The following is a 16,510-nucleotide window of genomic DNA, read 5'->3' on the forward strand; positions in this document are numbered from 1 at the left end:
ATATACACAATGGAATACTCCATGGTAATGAGGAAGAATGAAATATGGCCATTTGTAGCAAAGTGGATGGACCTCGAGGGTTTCATGCTAAGCGAAATAAGTCGGGCAGAGAAGGATAGATACCATATGTTTGCATTCATAGGTCTAACAGGAGAGACCTGGCAGGGGACCATGGGGAGGGGAAAGGGGAAAGAGAGGGGGAGAGTGAGGGACACAGATCAAGGGAGACTACTGAATACTGAAAACGAACCATGGACTGAAGGGGGAGGGGGAGGGAAGGAGGGAGTGATGGTCATTGTGGGGGGCACTTGTGGGGTAGAGCACTGGGTGTTATATGGAAACCAATTTGACAATAAACTATTAAAAAATAAAATAAAATGAAAAAAAAGTATAAAGGAATTGTAAAAAAAAATAGAGGCAAAAAAATTTCTCAAGAATACAAAAGGTTTTATCACCACTAGACCCATACTACTAGAAAGAAAGTCCTAAGAAAGTCCAAAGTTGTTCAGTCAGAAGGAAAATGGCGCCAAGTGAAAATATAGAAAGAAATACTGTCAGAGTTGGTAGCTACATGAGTAAATGTACAAGATTTTTTCTTGTATAGATTACTTTGAAAGAATTTATTGTCTAAACACAATTATTACCAATATGTTCTGAGGCTTATAGTTAAGTCAATATATAACAAAAAAGGTAGGAGGGGAGAAATAAAAGTGTGAAATTTAGGAGCAATAAATCTCTTCTATGTAAATAATATGTTACTGGAAGGTACACTGTGATTAGCTAAAGATGTGTAATATAAACCCTGCTAAAATGTAAACCAAGAGTTACAGCTATATAAGCCAACAAAGGAGATAAAATGCAATATAAAAAATACGCATTTAATAAAAATAGGCTGAAAAAGGAAAAGAGAAGAAAGAATAATTGGGGAAAATAGAAAATAAATAGCAAGATGATAGACATAAGTTGAACTGTATTAGTAATCACATTAAATGTAAATGGTCTAAACACCCCAATTAAAAGGTCAGATCAGATTTTAAAAAGCATGACCAATATATATATGCAATTGAAATATAAAGACACAAATAAGTTTAAAAGTTAAAGGATGGAAAAAGATATACCATGCTAACACTAATCAGAAGAGAGCTGGAGGGTTACCTAATATTAGACAAAACAGATTTCAGAGCAAATTTCAAAGCAGATTCATAGAAGAGAATGTCATTTCATAATGATAAAGGGATAATTCATCAAGAAATATATATTAATTCAAACTTTTATGCATATAATTACACAGCCTTAAAATATATGAAACAAAAACTGACAGAAATTAAGGAAGAAATCCTTAGTTGAGGTTTGCAACAATCCTTTCTCAATGATTCATAAGATATATAGAAAATTAATAATAACATAAATGACTTGACAACCACAATCAACCTGGCTTACCTAAATTGCATTTATAGAACACTTTCCCCCCAAGTACTGAATATAAATTCTTTTGAAGGACATATTCTAGGACATAAAATACATTTTCATTTACTTCAAAAGATTCAAACCACAGTAAGTATATTTTCTAGCCATACCTAATGATATCAAATTAGAAATCAATAACAGAAAGATGTCTCAAAAATCTCCAGATATATGGAAACTAAATACTGCCCTTCTGAATCACTGTGAGTCAGAAGAAATCAAGAAGGAATTTAGAAAGCATTTTGAACCAAATGAAAATGAAAACATAATCTACCACAAATTGTGGGATGCTGCTAAGGTGATATTTAGAGGGAATTCTGTATCACAAAATACCTACGTGAGAAAAGAAGGAAAGTTTCAAATCAGTAACCTAATCTTTCACCTTAAACTGGAAGAGTAAATTAAACCTAGAGTATGCAAATGAAAGGAATTAGTGAAAATCAGAATAAAGATCAATGGAATATAAGACAAAAAATAGAGAAAAAGAAATAGAACCAAAAGCTGGTTCTTTGAGAAGATCAGTAAAATTGATAAAACTCTAGTCAGGCTGCTAAGGGGAAAAAAAAAGATATAGGACAAATTACTAATATCAAGAATGAGAGAGGTGATGTCATAGATTATGGTGATATGAAGAAGGATAATATGGGAATATAATGAACAATTTAGGTTCCAATGAATTCAACAACTTAGGTGAAATAGACATTCATTCTGAAATACACACATTACCAAACTTACTCTAGAAGAAATAGATACCCTGGATCACCCTATATATTATTGAAACTGAACTTGTAGTTAAAAATCCTCCCATGAAGAAAATGGGAGACCCAAATGGCTTCACTTGGGAATTCTACTAAACTTTTAAGGAAGAAAAACTGCTAATTCTCATAAACTTTCAGAAAATTGAAGAGAAGGGAATACTTCTCTTCTATGAGGCCAGCAGATTACCCCAATAGCAGAACCAGACATTACAGCAAAAGAAAAATTACTGACGAATATCCTTCATGAACATAGATGCAAACATTTTAAAGAAACAGGAACTTATAATTCTTTACTTAAAGCAAACCTCTCCTGCCTTTTCTAATTCAGTTGAGGTAAAGGTAGGAGATTAGCTATCTCTGTTTACGTATCATTTATTTGACAGTCAAGATAGAATTTATGGTGAGCTCATTTTTTCTCTTTTGGCTATCATTTTTATATTTCAAAAAATCAGCCATAACTAGCACATGCAGTTCCAAGATTTTAAAATTCCTTACTATAACTTATTCCAAAGTATTTTAAATTTATGATATTTAGACAGTATTTCACCCACTTTTGTGTCATTTCTCCAGTATTTTGTCAAAATTTGCAGCAATAAAGGTAAAATAAATATACTGTATATTTTAAAAGTTTATTTTTGTATTTTATTAAAGGCCTAAATATTGAAGAAACTTATTTAATGCTTTATATTTATTATGTGTGTTTTTTATGATAAAATTAACAGATGATAATCTGAAGTCTATTCATAAAATAAAGAACCAAATATGTTTTATTCATATATTATTTTACTAGAAATATTTTGGTTAACTCTTTAATTTACGCCAGTCTATCATAAATCTTGAATAATTGGGTTATTTAAAGTATATATACATCTTTGGTTCACAGAAGTATACCTGATTTTATTTTGTTATTTTTAAATTTCACATTTGTTTTAACTGTTCTCCCTGACCACATAATGTGCTTTTTAAAAAAGTAAAGATTCTAGTAATGCTTCGCCGATGCTGCTGTTTTTTTTATTATTGTCACTACTTTTAATTTTGAAACTCTAAACACTAAATTAGCTCACATTATCATATGGGCTCTATGAAAAATACTTTGCAATCCATTGTTATAAATATAGCATTACCATAAATACACTATTGGTGTATTATCATTTAGATAAAGTTATGGTGTGACAGAACTGCATGTCACTTAAGACTGAAGCAAAAGCTGTTTGATGAGACACTGAACATTTGATTGTGGTAACTCAGAGTACCTGGATTATGCATGAGGATGATAAACAAATTTAAGAGGAAGGAAGTGCTATTTTGACTTAATCCCTCTCCAAAGGTTATATTCAAATAATTGTCCTTCATTTGTAGATTGATAAAATAATTAAGTTAACAAAAGGTGGCCCTAAAACTGTTTTAGAAACTATTACTATAGCAACAATTATCATGTTAACAAACAATAATAATTGTTATTGCTGCTAGTTCCACCATTTTTGAACCCTGTCAAGCAAAGTACATTCTTTATTTCTTTTAATCCTCACAATAACATAATTTAATATAATGTATATTCTCATTATACATACAGAGAACAGTTTCTCAGTTTTCTTTTGTGGAACCACATCTCCTCGATGGTTAATCCATATGGGTTAGGTGGGGTTGCTGTAGCCCCAGGTTCCAGAGGGGACAACAAGGCTTAGGACTGGCCAATTTGAGAATTTCATCCCCTGGCCACAAGGTTTGCTTTAAGGGGTGAACTAGGCTGAAGTTGAGCCAGTTAAGGTTTCCCCAAGATGATTTCTGGAGCTGTTGTTTTCAATAAGTATAGCGTGTCTCAGACATGATCATTGCAAGATAAGATTGGTCATTCAGGATGGGAGATCCAAGTGCCAGAGGTAGCACTTCTGCTCGCTGTGTCTCTAAAGTTATGGTGGAAGGGTGGGAACATTCATGGGCACATTTGAGAATTGCTCCTGTAATTCATGTGGTCTGCGTAAAGTAGACTTTTATATGGCTATCTACTTTAGCCTCGAAGTAACCCCCCAAATCAGTGAAATCATGGTTTTTACATGCTTGTTTATATTTTTCCTTATACACATTAAGGTAAACACATAACCGTTAAGAAAATTTTATCTATGTACCATCTAAAATAATTTCATGTCTTCTAGTGGTCACTTTCCATGTTGTAGGAACTATTGGACTAGAGAAGATAGCGTATCATCTGGTTTTGTGGAGGATTCTGCTCCTGTTTGTGCATTTGTGTTTAAAGTCCTGTGTGTACACTTAGATTGTAATGGCTTACTTCCAAAAAAAAAAAAAAAGCCACCATGAGCAATTAGGGAGGAGGAGAGGAGGATAGGAAAGCACACATAGAAGAAAAAATATTTTGGATTGTACTTGAACTCATATTTTGAGCCAACAGGGATATGGGACAGTTATGAGGTGGTCCCTTTTTGCATATTTGATAATGTTTTTTCTCTTGTAATCCATATAATTTCTCTGGAGCATTTTCTAGAGCTCTGGGCAAAAAAAGGTTATAGCCCAAAGGCTCCCAAGTTAGGATACCTTTCACTTTCCTGTTCAAATACAACCTTCACTTTTGATTCCTTCTGTTTATTCTTACAGGTTAGGCTGTAAGGTCTGTGAGGTCATGCTCGGGTCTGTTTGGTTTACTATCATATCCATAGTACTATGCCAGTGCTCAGCACAGAGTAGGGACTCAATGAAAATTTGTTGAATGAATGAATGAATGAATGAATGAATGAATGAATGAATGAATGAAAAATGGACATACTTACGCAAAGACTTATCAGGTGAGCAGGTCATATATCATTGATGGTGAAACTAAGGGAAGAAGTTAGGATTGTCTTTATGTCATATAATCAGTGACAGAATTGGGACTTGTATCTTTTACCCCTTCATAGGGTAGCTCCCTGAATTATATTTGCTGAATAAATAAGTTAATGAAACAGTAATATATGTTGTTCTCAGTAAATACACTCATACTTTGTGGGATAGAAGAGAACCATTTTATTTCATTAAAATTTTTAAGAAGATGAGTATTTTAAAGAGAGACATACTGCCTTTGCGGCTAATGTTGTTAGGAACTAGCTGGCCAGGGGGAGGTGAGTGTAGGAATGAGAGGGAGAGAATGGGCAGATTTAAAATGACTTAAATATCTTAGAAGTAATTGAACATAATGTCTATCAATGAGAGTAATGTAATGATGGAATGGCAGTGTAGGCCTTAAGCCAGCTCCCAGACCAGTTTTTGTCTCTGTCATAAAATGTGATTAATAAGAAACTTGTTTCATGCTGGAAAATGCTTCTTGTGAAATCTACATTTTGGTACACAATGCGCCAAAACATTTGTGTCTATTTACCTTGAAAAAAATCCCCTTCAGAGATAGCATGTGGAGAGAAGCCATCTATTCAGGATTACACTTCTAAATTGTTTCTCTGAACTCACTGGCTCTGTATATATTAACTGAAAAAATAAGGACATTTTCCCGTTCATTTATCAACACTATGGTAAGAATGTATGCATATTCTAGACTGCATTAGTAACTGTTAATTGGCTATTGAATAACATATCAAGACCCCTGGAGGCTCTGTATTTAGTTGCCGCCTATGTGTACTGCACCATCAGACTTAGGAATAAGTCATTGTGTGTCTTCCTTACAGTATATGATAGACATGTAAAGAACTAAAGGCCAACAATCCAAGTTGAAAGAACACATTTTGTATAAGGACCAGCTAGGAGGTTTTTTCCAGTTACTTGATTTATTGAAGTTTCTTGGCTTCAAGGTCACCCTCCTATAAAGAAAGCAGAGTTAACATCTGAGTTTCAAAGAAAATTAATCACTTCTTCTGAAAGCTATCCAATCACTCTGTTAGAAGGTATCATTATTAAGAAGTTAAAACAGAAGTCCCAGTACTCCTTTCCTAAGATTTGATTGGCATGGAGAACCTTCTGCATTCTATTCTATAGTTTAGCTTTTGTGACCTTGGACACACCTTTCTAACCTTTTAAAATTCATCTAAAACATATGGCATAGAGGTTTGTTTGGGTTTAGAAATACTTTGACATTTTTGGATTAAGTGGTGAAGTGGACAGAAACTTAAGGAGGCTTGGAGGCCTATGAAATTCTCCTCTGGAAGATCAAGGAACATTTTATTCTTGGATCATTTACTTATTCACTAAACATTTATTGAGTACCATATACCTGACCATGATTAGCCCCCTCCTCTGTTCCCTGGTGTTGTGCTACCAGATGATGTTTCTGAGAACACAGCAGAAGGCTTTTACTTCCTATATGGAATGTGAGTGCATGGTGGCCATTTCCAAGGACATCCATCTTGCTGTATAGGCAAGAGTAGAATTTTCTGCTTCTCTCCCATGTATGATGAGTACTTTACCATATACTACTTTTTGCTATTAGATGTTTCACAAGCATTTGTTATTAGAAGGTAAGCTCCTTGAAGGAGGAAATTGTGGCTTATTTTTCCCCCATTTCTCTACCAAGTACAAAACGGTAGTGAGGAATTCTTCACCAGGGAGTCTATGGATGGGTAGGCTTCACAGAACTTGTGAGTTCCATGAAATTGCAAGAAATATTTTTGCATGTGCAGTTTTCTGTGAAAATGGCTTACCATTTTCATCAGATTTTCAAAGCAGTCGGTGGCTAGCCACTAGAGGACAACCACTCTAATGGGCTTTAGATGAATATTTGAATGGTAGAAACTACAGGAAGACAGATATGATCTCAATGGTTGGAAAGCATGCTTGGTGGTGACTGTCCATTCCCCAGCACTAGAGATGTTAATATTTGGATAACCCATCAGTGATAATATTGTTTTGATGTTGATCTACTCTTTGTGCTTTATTCTGTGATAATACTAATTTTCATTAGAGAATACTTCTAATTCTTCACACTTCCCTCTGACCCTCCATTATCCATCTTTGTGTGACTCACTCGCTGGACTATTTTTACACCTAAGGAATCTTTTTGACAGATAACCAGAGGCCTGCAAATCAAGCCATGAGAAGCTTGACCCTAAGAATATGTATGAAATACTGAATAGCAGGCTGGAAACTTGGCATGAACTTTAGAAATAAAGAGAAGGTGGCATGGTTTTTGAGTTAAGGATATAAGGATCAGAAGAGAGCAGTTGACAAGCAGGTCGACACAGTTGCTAATAGATTAAACAGAATAGGATTTAATTGAGTACTAAATTGGGCTAGTTACCTTTCAATTTAGGCCTCTGAGCCATTTCAGTTTGTGCTGTAATTTTGCTACTTTTATTCAAAGAAATTAGGGCAGTGCAGATCCAGAGATGAGTTTCAGAAGTGCAAAGTGGTAAAAACACATTCATTTTGAAGTATGTACACATACAAATATGTGCATGAATGTATATATGTGTGCAATAACATGTTCATGCCTTGATACTCATGGAGATATGGGTCTATCTACATGAATACATTAATCCACACATATGATGTGAGGAAGATTAAATATTGTATCTAATATAACATTTTTGCTTGCAGAGAAATAGACTATTTCCAAGCAAATATCCACTGCAATGGGAAGAAATATGGAATATACTGATTGATGCCTCTTTCAGTGTTAATGTCACAAAACTTCACAGTATGTATAGAACTGAGTATAGGCAGAACCTGAGCTGACAGTACACACCAGGAGAGATCTAAGTAAGAGAATTCCTAACTATATCCATGACAGTCTGAAGGAAACTGGCCATACTGCATGCTCCAGTTTTCCTCCAAGAGGTGTGTTGTTAAGTTGTAATCACCAAGAGTTCCAACCCCAGTTTGTTGGGTTGGGCATGGGGCCCTTTAATTAAATGTTTCCTCAAAATGCTTCCTGGTGATCTCCTGAGCCAGCTGTTTTGTTTACTCTTTAGTATTCTGCAAAGTCTCACTTAACATACTTTAGCTTGTGCATTTTCGATGAGTATGGTATTACTATTTTTACATACATTTGGAGACTCCTTTGAGGAATGTAGGGGCACAGAGAGATGGAGATCACAGTGAGCCTCTTCCTTTACTTCATCCATCCCCCAATCTTGCAGGGACCAGTGTAAAGCTGTACCTATAAAAGCTAACTGATTTGCCAAGTGTTTTTGCTCCAAAGGGACATCACCTATTTTTAGCAACAAAGAAGTGTTAGGAAGGGGAGGAAAGCATACCTCAGAAGGATGGATCTGAAATGAAGCCCAGAATACTGAGGAGAATGCCTAGTGAAAGGTCACTGAAGCGGAGAGTACAGATCTCATATTCTGGGTGGTTGTAGGAAAACCTCAATTAAGAGTTCTGTTAATAGAGAATTGGGGAAATGTTATTAAAAAGTTCTCTTAGCCAGTCTAATAAAGGAAATCAGGACGTGGCAAGCTGAACTGGTTGTTTAGTTTGTTCCGTAATCTCTATTTTTTTAGATTGAAGCAACCTATCCACACATTTATTGAGCAAGTATACTTGTATGAAGCATTGTTCTAGGAAATGTGTGAAGAGTAGGTGGGTGGTATTTACACAATATAGGATGAGTGCATGTTCTCCAAAAATCCGTGAGAAGCTATGTGTTAAAAACTGTGTGGTGTGCTTTTTTGTATATTATACCATTTAATCTTTAAAACGACCATTAGGAATTAAAATGATTCTTATTTTAGAGATGAACAACCTGAGACTCAAAGAAGTTAAGTTCTTCCCTCCCTCCTTCTCTTACTTTCTTCTTTTTTTCTCTTTCTGTCAACAAGGTTGAACTCAGAAGGCTAATAGAATATGGTGCCTTTCTTCCAGGGTTCTACTCTTTCTGTAAGCAGCAGGACTATAGATATGTAGTAAGTGCTATAGTAGAGGCATGAACCCAGTAATATAGGAGTTCAGAGGACTATGCCTGACAATATCAGAGAAGGCTTACTGGAAGTGGTAATATTTGAGTGGAGTCTTAAAAGGTGGGAAGGAGTACATCTCGCAGATAAGGAAGACAAGGCAACAGTAACAGTGACAGACATCCCTGGTTGCCCAGTCAACACCCATTACCTTTTTTTTCTAAGCTTTTTTTTTTAATGCTTATTTATTTTTGAGAGAGAGAGAGAGAGGGACAGAGTTGGAGCAGGGGAGGGGCAGAGAGAGAGGAAGACACAGAATCCAAGGCAGGCTCCAGGCTCTTAGCTGTCTGCACAGAGCCCAGTGTGCGACTCGAACTCACAAATTGTGAGACCATGACCTGAGCCAAAATCAGCTGCTTAACCAACTAAGCCACCCAGGCACCCCCGTTACCTTCTTTCTTTATGGAACAGCTGACATTTTGCTCAGGTGTCTTCTCCCTCTCCCTGACGTATACCTACATTCAGGAGTAAGTGCTGATTGGTTTAAACCAATTAGGGTAGGATCATTACTCTTTTTTAAAAAATGTTTTTAAATTTATTTTTGAGAGACAGAGAGACAGCACAAGCAGGGGAGGGTCAGAGAGAGAGAGGGAGACACAGAATCCGAAGCAGGCACCAGGCTCTGAGCTAGCTGTCAGCACAGAGCCCGATGCGGGGCTCAAACCCACAAACCATGAGATCATGACCTGAGCCAAAGCTGGCCACTTAACTGACTGAGCCACCCAAGCACTCCCCATTACTTTTGTTTGATTAGCTTCGGGGTGGGCATACCAACCAGTCTGGGCCAATGAGATATTAAAGAAAATCTGTTTGAGGGGCTTTAGAAAATGTGTCTTGCTCTTAAGAGGCAACACTAGAAGAGATTGCCCTGTTTTTGTCTCTAGTTGTTGCTGTGCTTGGAAGGGATGCTTAGAACTACTGCAGCCATCTTATGACTATAAAAGGAAGCAGTCTGAGGGCAAATCAAGTTTTCTGAGGATGGCAAAATAAAGAGAGAAATAGACCATGGTCTTTGATGACATTGTTGAGTTGCTGGACAACCGTCCCTGCTTTTCATGTTTCTGTTACCTGATGTTATAATTGTCCTTGTTCTGTCAGCCAGTTTGGACTGGAGGCTTCTGCAATGGCATCCTCATGGATAAAGCAGATGCAAAGGCCTGGGGCTTAGAAATTGCCGATTGTTCATCACAACTGAAACGTAGGGTGTTGTGGAGTGGAGAGTAAGGTGATGGCTGGAGATAAGATGAAATAATAGACAGTGGTCACATGAAGGCCTTATATGCGAGGATCAAGCATTTGGACTTTATGTCACAGATAATGGGAAGACATTTAAAAGTTTTAAGCAGAGTAATGATATAATTAGATTTGTGGTTTGGAAGCATCCTGTAGCAGACTGAAGATGGTAAGGTATCAAGGTCATTCAGTTTGGGCACAAATGGATTCCCATGCAGATTGATCTCTCTTTCTTATCCATTCCATTTTAGCTTGGAATGACAGAGGTTAAGAAAATATGCACAGAGTGGAATATTAGAGGCAGACAGTAAGTGCTTCAGGATTTCGTCAAATAAGACTATGTTGGGGGTCATGGAGAGTTTCAGAGAGGAGGTTGGATTTGAGCTGAATACTGGAGAACTTGGAAAACTTGGGTGTTGAGCAGAGCATAAAACAATGCAGGGGAATGACAAGTCCGGTTGAATGGAGAGTTTTATGGGGGGAATGGTTACTTGCAACCAAAACAACAGAAAAAGGAAATGAAATTTTTACCCCAATTCTATAACTTAGCAGCCATGGAACACTGGGCTTGATAAACTTTTTGTTTCCTCATTGGTTGAATTGGGATTACCAGCATATACCTTTTCAACATCACCAAGTGATGTCATATGAATATCATGGGCTCCTGAGATCGTGTGATGAGAAAGGCACTTCTCCTCTGCGGTATTCTTTGAAAAAACGTATAACCCCAGTCTAACCATGAGAAAAGATATCAGACAAACCCAATTTGAGGAAACATTCCACAAAACACCTGACCAGTACTCCTCAAAACTGCCAAGGTCACCAAAGCAAAAAGAGGCACTGAAGAGCTGTCACAGACCACAGAAATCATCACAGACCAGTCACATAACAACTGAATGCAATGTATTCGCCTGGACTAGATCCTAGCACAGAAAAGAAGACACGAATGAAAAAACTGGGTGAAATCCGAATAAAATTCAGTTCACTTAACACTAATTAGCACTGTTGGTTTCTTAATTTTGACAAACTAACCACAGTGGTGTAAATAATAACAACAAGGGCCCCTGAAGCTGGGTGAGGATACACTGTCACTGCTATCTTTGCAACATTTCCACAAATCTAACATTATTCCAAAAAACGAGTTTATTTAAAAACAATATACCCTTCACTGAGCAGTTATGATGATTGAATGAAAATATATATATTTAAAGCAGCTAGGCAGTGCCCGACACATAGTAGGGCTTCAGATGTTCTGTAAACTATGATTGTCGAATTTGAAGTGTATAAAAATCACCTTGAGGGAAATGTAAACAAATCCCAGGTCCTCTGTCTCAGAGATTCTGATTTAGTAGGTCTCGAATAGAGCTCGGGAACAAGAATTTGTAATAGGTGCCCTCTAGGGATCTTGACATGAGACTTGCTGCTATCGACCATGGGGATCCTGGGGTGAGAGTTGTACATTTTCCCGAGGAGAAAAATAATGGATATATAAATGCATGCCCTATTTACCTCAGAAAGGTTGAAGGGAGGAAAAGGGGGAAAATGTAGGAGCAAGCACTTCAAAAACTGTAAGTGGTAATTTAAATCATTACAGATTAATTTGGGATGAAAGAGAGGTCTGATTAGGTAGCTATTTAATAATAAGAGTAATGTGGCTGAAATCTAATTTTTATTCACTTCAGCCCCTAAAATTATTCAGCTGCTTTTCCTGCTGAAGCATTCAGATGACCCATAGGACAAAGGCACAGTTCAACCCCTTCAATTACAGAAGAGCTAACTGAAGCTGAGAGAAGAGACATGACTGGTTCAAGGTCACAGAGCTAGTTACTAAAAGAATGGATTAGAGCTCACTGGTTTTTTTCAGCTTTATTAAAGTGTAACTGACAAATAAAAATTGTATGTATTTAAGGTATACAAGTGATGTTTTGATATATGCACACACTGTGAAGTGATCACTAAAATCAAGCTAATTAACATATTAATCACCTCACATAGTTACCATCTTTTTTGTGTGGTGAGAACATTCAAGATTTACCCTCTTAGCAAATTTCAAATATATAATAGAGTTTTGTTTACTATAGTCACCATGCTGTACATTACATCCCCAGAACTTGTTCATCTTGCATCACTGAAACTTTGTACCCTTTGACCAACATCTTCTCATTTTTCCCTCCCCTTGGCTCCTGACAACCATATTCTATTCTCTGTTTCTAGGAGTATGACTATTTTAGATTTCCCGCATAAGTGAGATGATGAGTATTTGTCTTTCTGTGTTTGGCTTATTTCACTTAGTATAATGTCCTCCAGTTTCAGCCATCTTGTCACAAATGGCAGGATTTCCTCCTTTTTTAAGGCTAGGTAATATTCCAGTGTGTGTGTATGTGTGTGTGTGTGTGTGTGTGTGTGTGTGTATAACATTTTCTTTATCCATTCATCTATTAATAGATAGATTGTTTCAATGTATGGGCTGTTGTGAATAATGCTACAGTGAATAGGGGAGTGCAGATATTTCTTTTAGATAATGATTTCATTTTCTTTGGACATGTAGCTAGTAGGGGAATTGCTGGATCATTTTTGAGAAACCTCCATGCTCTTTTCCATAATGGCTGCACCAGTTAACATTCCCGCCAATGGCGCACAAGGGTAGAAGCCACTCTTGCACGCTACAGTTCAAGTTCTTTCTGCTATCAGATGGTCATTGGATGCCACAGACTTTTCATGTGGACTCTGGAGAAAGAGAAAGGATGTGTGACTTACTGAGGAGGATGCCAAAAGTTTGTTTACCTAAGTTTTGATGATAGTTTTGCTCTTTGCTCTTTGTGCATTGTGCTCTAGGATAACTTTTCACTTCAGCTAGAGTAAAAAAGGATCATCTGAATAGGAGAATGGCCCTTTGTGGATGATCTTCAGTCATGCTTTGTGTCCACATTCTCAGCCACATCAGCATGTGCATCAACCTGAAAACACTCCACAGGCTTTCAGAATTCTGACTGACGCGTCAGGCATAGCCTCTCACCGTGGCTCAGCTTAACCACACTACCACAGGCACTCTGCTTATAACTGCTATTCCAAGGTAGTGTGTAACCCAAGGCTGCTGCCAGGAAAAATCGAGACCAAGGCATATCACTGTGTGTCTTCCCCATTTATCTACCGTGATAGAAGAGGAATCAGATTTAAATTAAGGTCACCCTCTCAGCAGGATGCCTTACCCCTCTGCTTACATTGAATCTTCCTGGGCTGTGCTCTGAAAAGTGGGGATGGGCATAGCCCCCTGTGCTCCCCAACGCTGTCTGTGAGTCATTCCTTGGGGTTTTAATTCCAACATGGCCGGGCAGAAAATGGACTTTTACTAAGTCTCCACTTTCTTGCTTCCCTCCACCCTCGGATACCTTCTCCCAGCCCAGAAAAGGCTTTTGCTTCACCTCATATACCGGAAATGCCATTGCATTATAAATTATATCCTCCCTACTCTGTTACTGATGGTAAAAACCCTTTACTCTGAATACTCCATGTTTTGGGCCTATAAATGCTTTCTAAAAATAACAAATTCTGGCTCTTGCCAACAAAATAAAGCTGGAGCTGTAACAAGTTTCCTTCTCTGGAATAATCTTCATTAAATAAAAAACGTATCATGAAATCCAGAAGTCAAAAACTGAAGAGGAAGGATGGAGAGGGATGTGCTGAACTGGAAACAGGGAGATTAGGTTAAAATGTGCATTTTGAATGATGAAACTCCTCACCCTCCTTCCTTATCTGTCTGCCTTCTCTCAAGAAGCTACAGGAGGATGTGCTCCACCACCATGAGGGACTAACCAAGAAGGAGGAGGTTTGAGATTGAGGAAGCAGCAGGAACACGTAGGGGATTCTCAGGATGGTGCTGAGACAAGATCCCAGGATGACAGCCATGTGCTTAGGCCTAGAAAGCAACCAGTGCAGATGGGAAGGGAAGGTGGAAGGCTCCAGGGAAAAATGACCATCTTCTGGCTTTCACCAAATGAGAAGTTGAATTCAATTGCTCTTAAATGGTATGGTAAGATCTCGCCACTAGAACAACACAACAATAAAAATCTCTGCCAATTCTAAGGAAGAACAATTATTGACTTCAGAGAAAAAAAGTTGCACAGAGAAAGAGGTAATCATAGTCAATGGCATAACTCAGCAATAAATAATATTTAAATGTTTAATAAAGTCTGACTTTTGCTTTGACTAAAAAAGAACGTATAGAATATATTTATGATAGAAAAATGAGGAGAGGAAGGTGGCTGTAAGTGAGCTATATCCTCACCAAAATGGTGTGGTAAGTCAATGGTTAGTGTCCAGAATCCACGAGTCAAGACATGGCACTCTAAGCACACTTTTTAGAAAGATTAAGATGAACACAAAGAGAAACAGCTAAAATATTTGAAAAATACTTGCCATTAGAGAATGGACTATAACCCCTGATTTTTGTATGGTTTTCAGTAACACTCTCTCTCCAACAAAAGGTAAAATCCACCTAACAGTTTGTTTAGAAACCAATGTATTGTGTGTTTAAAGGCTTAAACCAACAACTTAGGCAACAACAGATGCTGGTGAGGATGCGGAGAAAGAGCATCTCTTTTGTACTGGAGGGGGGAATGCAACTGGTGCAGCCACTCTGGAAAACGGTATGGAGGTTCCTCAAAAATTAAAAATAGACCTGCCTTGGGACTCAGCAATTGCACTACTAGGTATTTACCCTAGGGATACAGGTGTGCTGTTTCGAAGGGGCACATGCACCCCAAGGTTTATAGCAGTGCTATTGACAATAGCCAAAGTATGAAAAGAGCTCAAATGTCCATCCAATGTATGCAATCAAAATCAAAAAGAATGAAATCTTGCTATTTGCAACTACATGGATGGAACTAGATGGTATTATGCTAAGTGAACTTAGTCAGAGAAAGACAAATATCAAATATCAGAGAAAGACTTCACTCATATGAGGAATTTAAGATACAAAACAGATGAACATAAGGGAAGGAAAGCAAAAATAAAAACAGAGAGGGGGACAAAACAGAAGACTCTTAAATATACAGAACAGAGGGTTGCTGGAGGGGTTGTGGGAGGGGGAATGGGCTCAATGGGTAAGGGGCATTAAGGAAACTACTCCTGAAATCATTGTTGCACTATATGCTAACTAACTTGTATGTAAATTAAAAAAAAAAAAAAAGAAACCTGAAAAAAAAAATGGCTTGAACTAGCAAAAAACCAAACACAAACCAAGATACTTCAAATTGCATCTGAATCAATCTGATATTTCACTTGGTTCAGGCCCCTGATTTACTTCTCACCTAATCTTGGAAGACTTCGGGGAGTTGAGGTTTTCACGCGTACCATCATCCACACCCTCAGTTACACTGACATGCCTTTCTAGGGCGGAAAAGCAACAACTGACAGACATTGACTATAAGCTTGTGCTGATACCATCTTCTCCCGACTTTAAGTTTTGGCAAAGTCTTTCCCTTTTTACCTCAAACCTATGATACTTTGCGGAAGTCTGCATCATGATTCTCACTATTTACGAAGATTTGTGACCTAGAGCACTGAACATATAAAGTTCTAGCAGCTCTTAAGTGTAAATGATAAAATAGCAACTGATTTTATTTATTCATATTTACTGATAATGCATCATAAACACAATGAACTATCTTAGACACAATACTTAATTGGTATAATTGTTACCCTTGAGAAAACCATATGGTTTGTGACTAAATGCAGTGATTCTATCCCAATGCTCCCTTGTATATATGTTGACTAGATTTTTTAGCTTCTCAATGTGTGCAACGAAAATCTTTTTATTTATTTATTTTTTATTTTTTTGTTTTTGAGAGACAGAGAGAGACGGCACGAGCAGGGGAGGGTCATAGAGAGAGGGAGACACAGAATCCGAAGCAGGCTCCAGGTGTTATGCCCAGATTTCAATATTGTCCCCCAAAACCAGGGACCACCAGAGAGACCGAGTCACGCATGCAAAAGCAAATGGCTTTATTACAGGCTTAGGCTGGCGGGGCCTAAACTCGGGCTCACAGACTTCACCAGCGCAGTGGATCCGTGCTGAGAGCCCGGAACAAGGGCTGAGCAGGGTTTTTATGGGGTTTGGGGAGGGGGAGTTACAGGAAATGGTGACATAGGGACAGGGGTCCAATC

At 37.6% G+C, this 16,510-nt stretch overlaps 1 long non-coding RNA gene across 2 annotated transcripts in view; it reads left to right on the top strand.

The window, feature by feature from the left end:
• Positions 1–12,225, top strand: part of LOC115280749 — a 28,345-nt gene extending 16,120 nt beyond the window's left edge. For both annotated transcript variants that reach the window (XR_003903910.1, XR_003903911.1), the window contains one exon: positions 12,028–12,225. This is a non-coding gene — a long non-coding RNA (uncharacterized LOC115280749). The remainder of the gene's footprint in view (positions 1–12,027) is intronic.
• Positions 12,226–16,510: the final 4,285 nt, after the last annotated feature.

Source organism: Suricata suricatta, chromosome 16 (assembly GCF_006229205.1).
Source record: "Suricata suricatta isolate VVHF042 chromosome 16, meerkat_22Aug2017_6uvM2_HiC, whole genome shotgun sequence".
Classification (NCBI taxonomy): Eukaryota; Metazoa; Chordata; class Mammalia; order Carnivora; family Herpestidae; genus Suricata; species Suricata suricatta.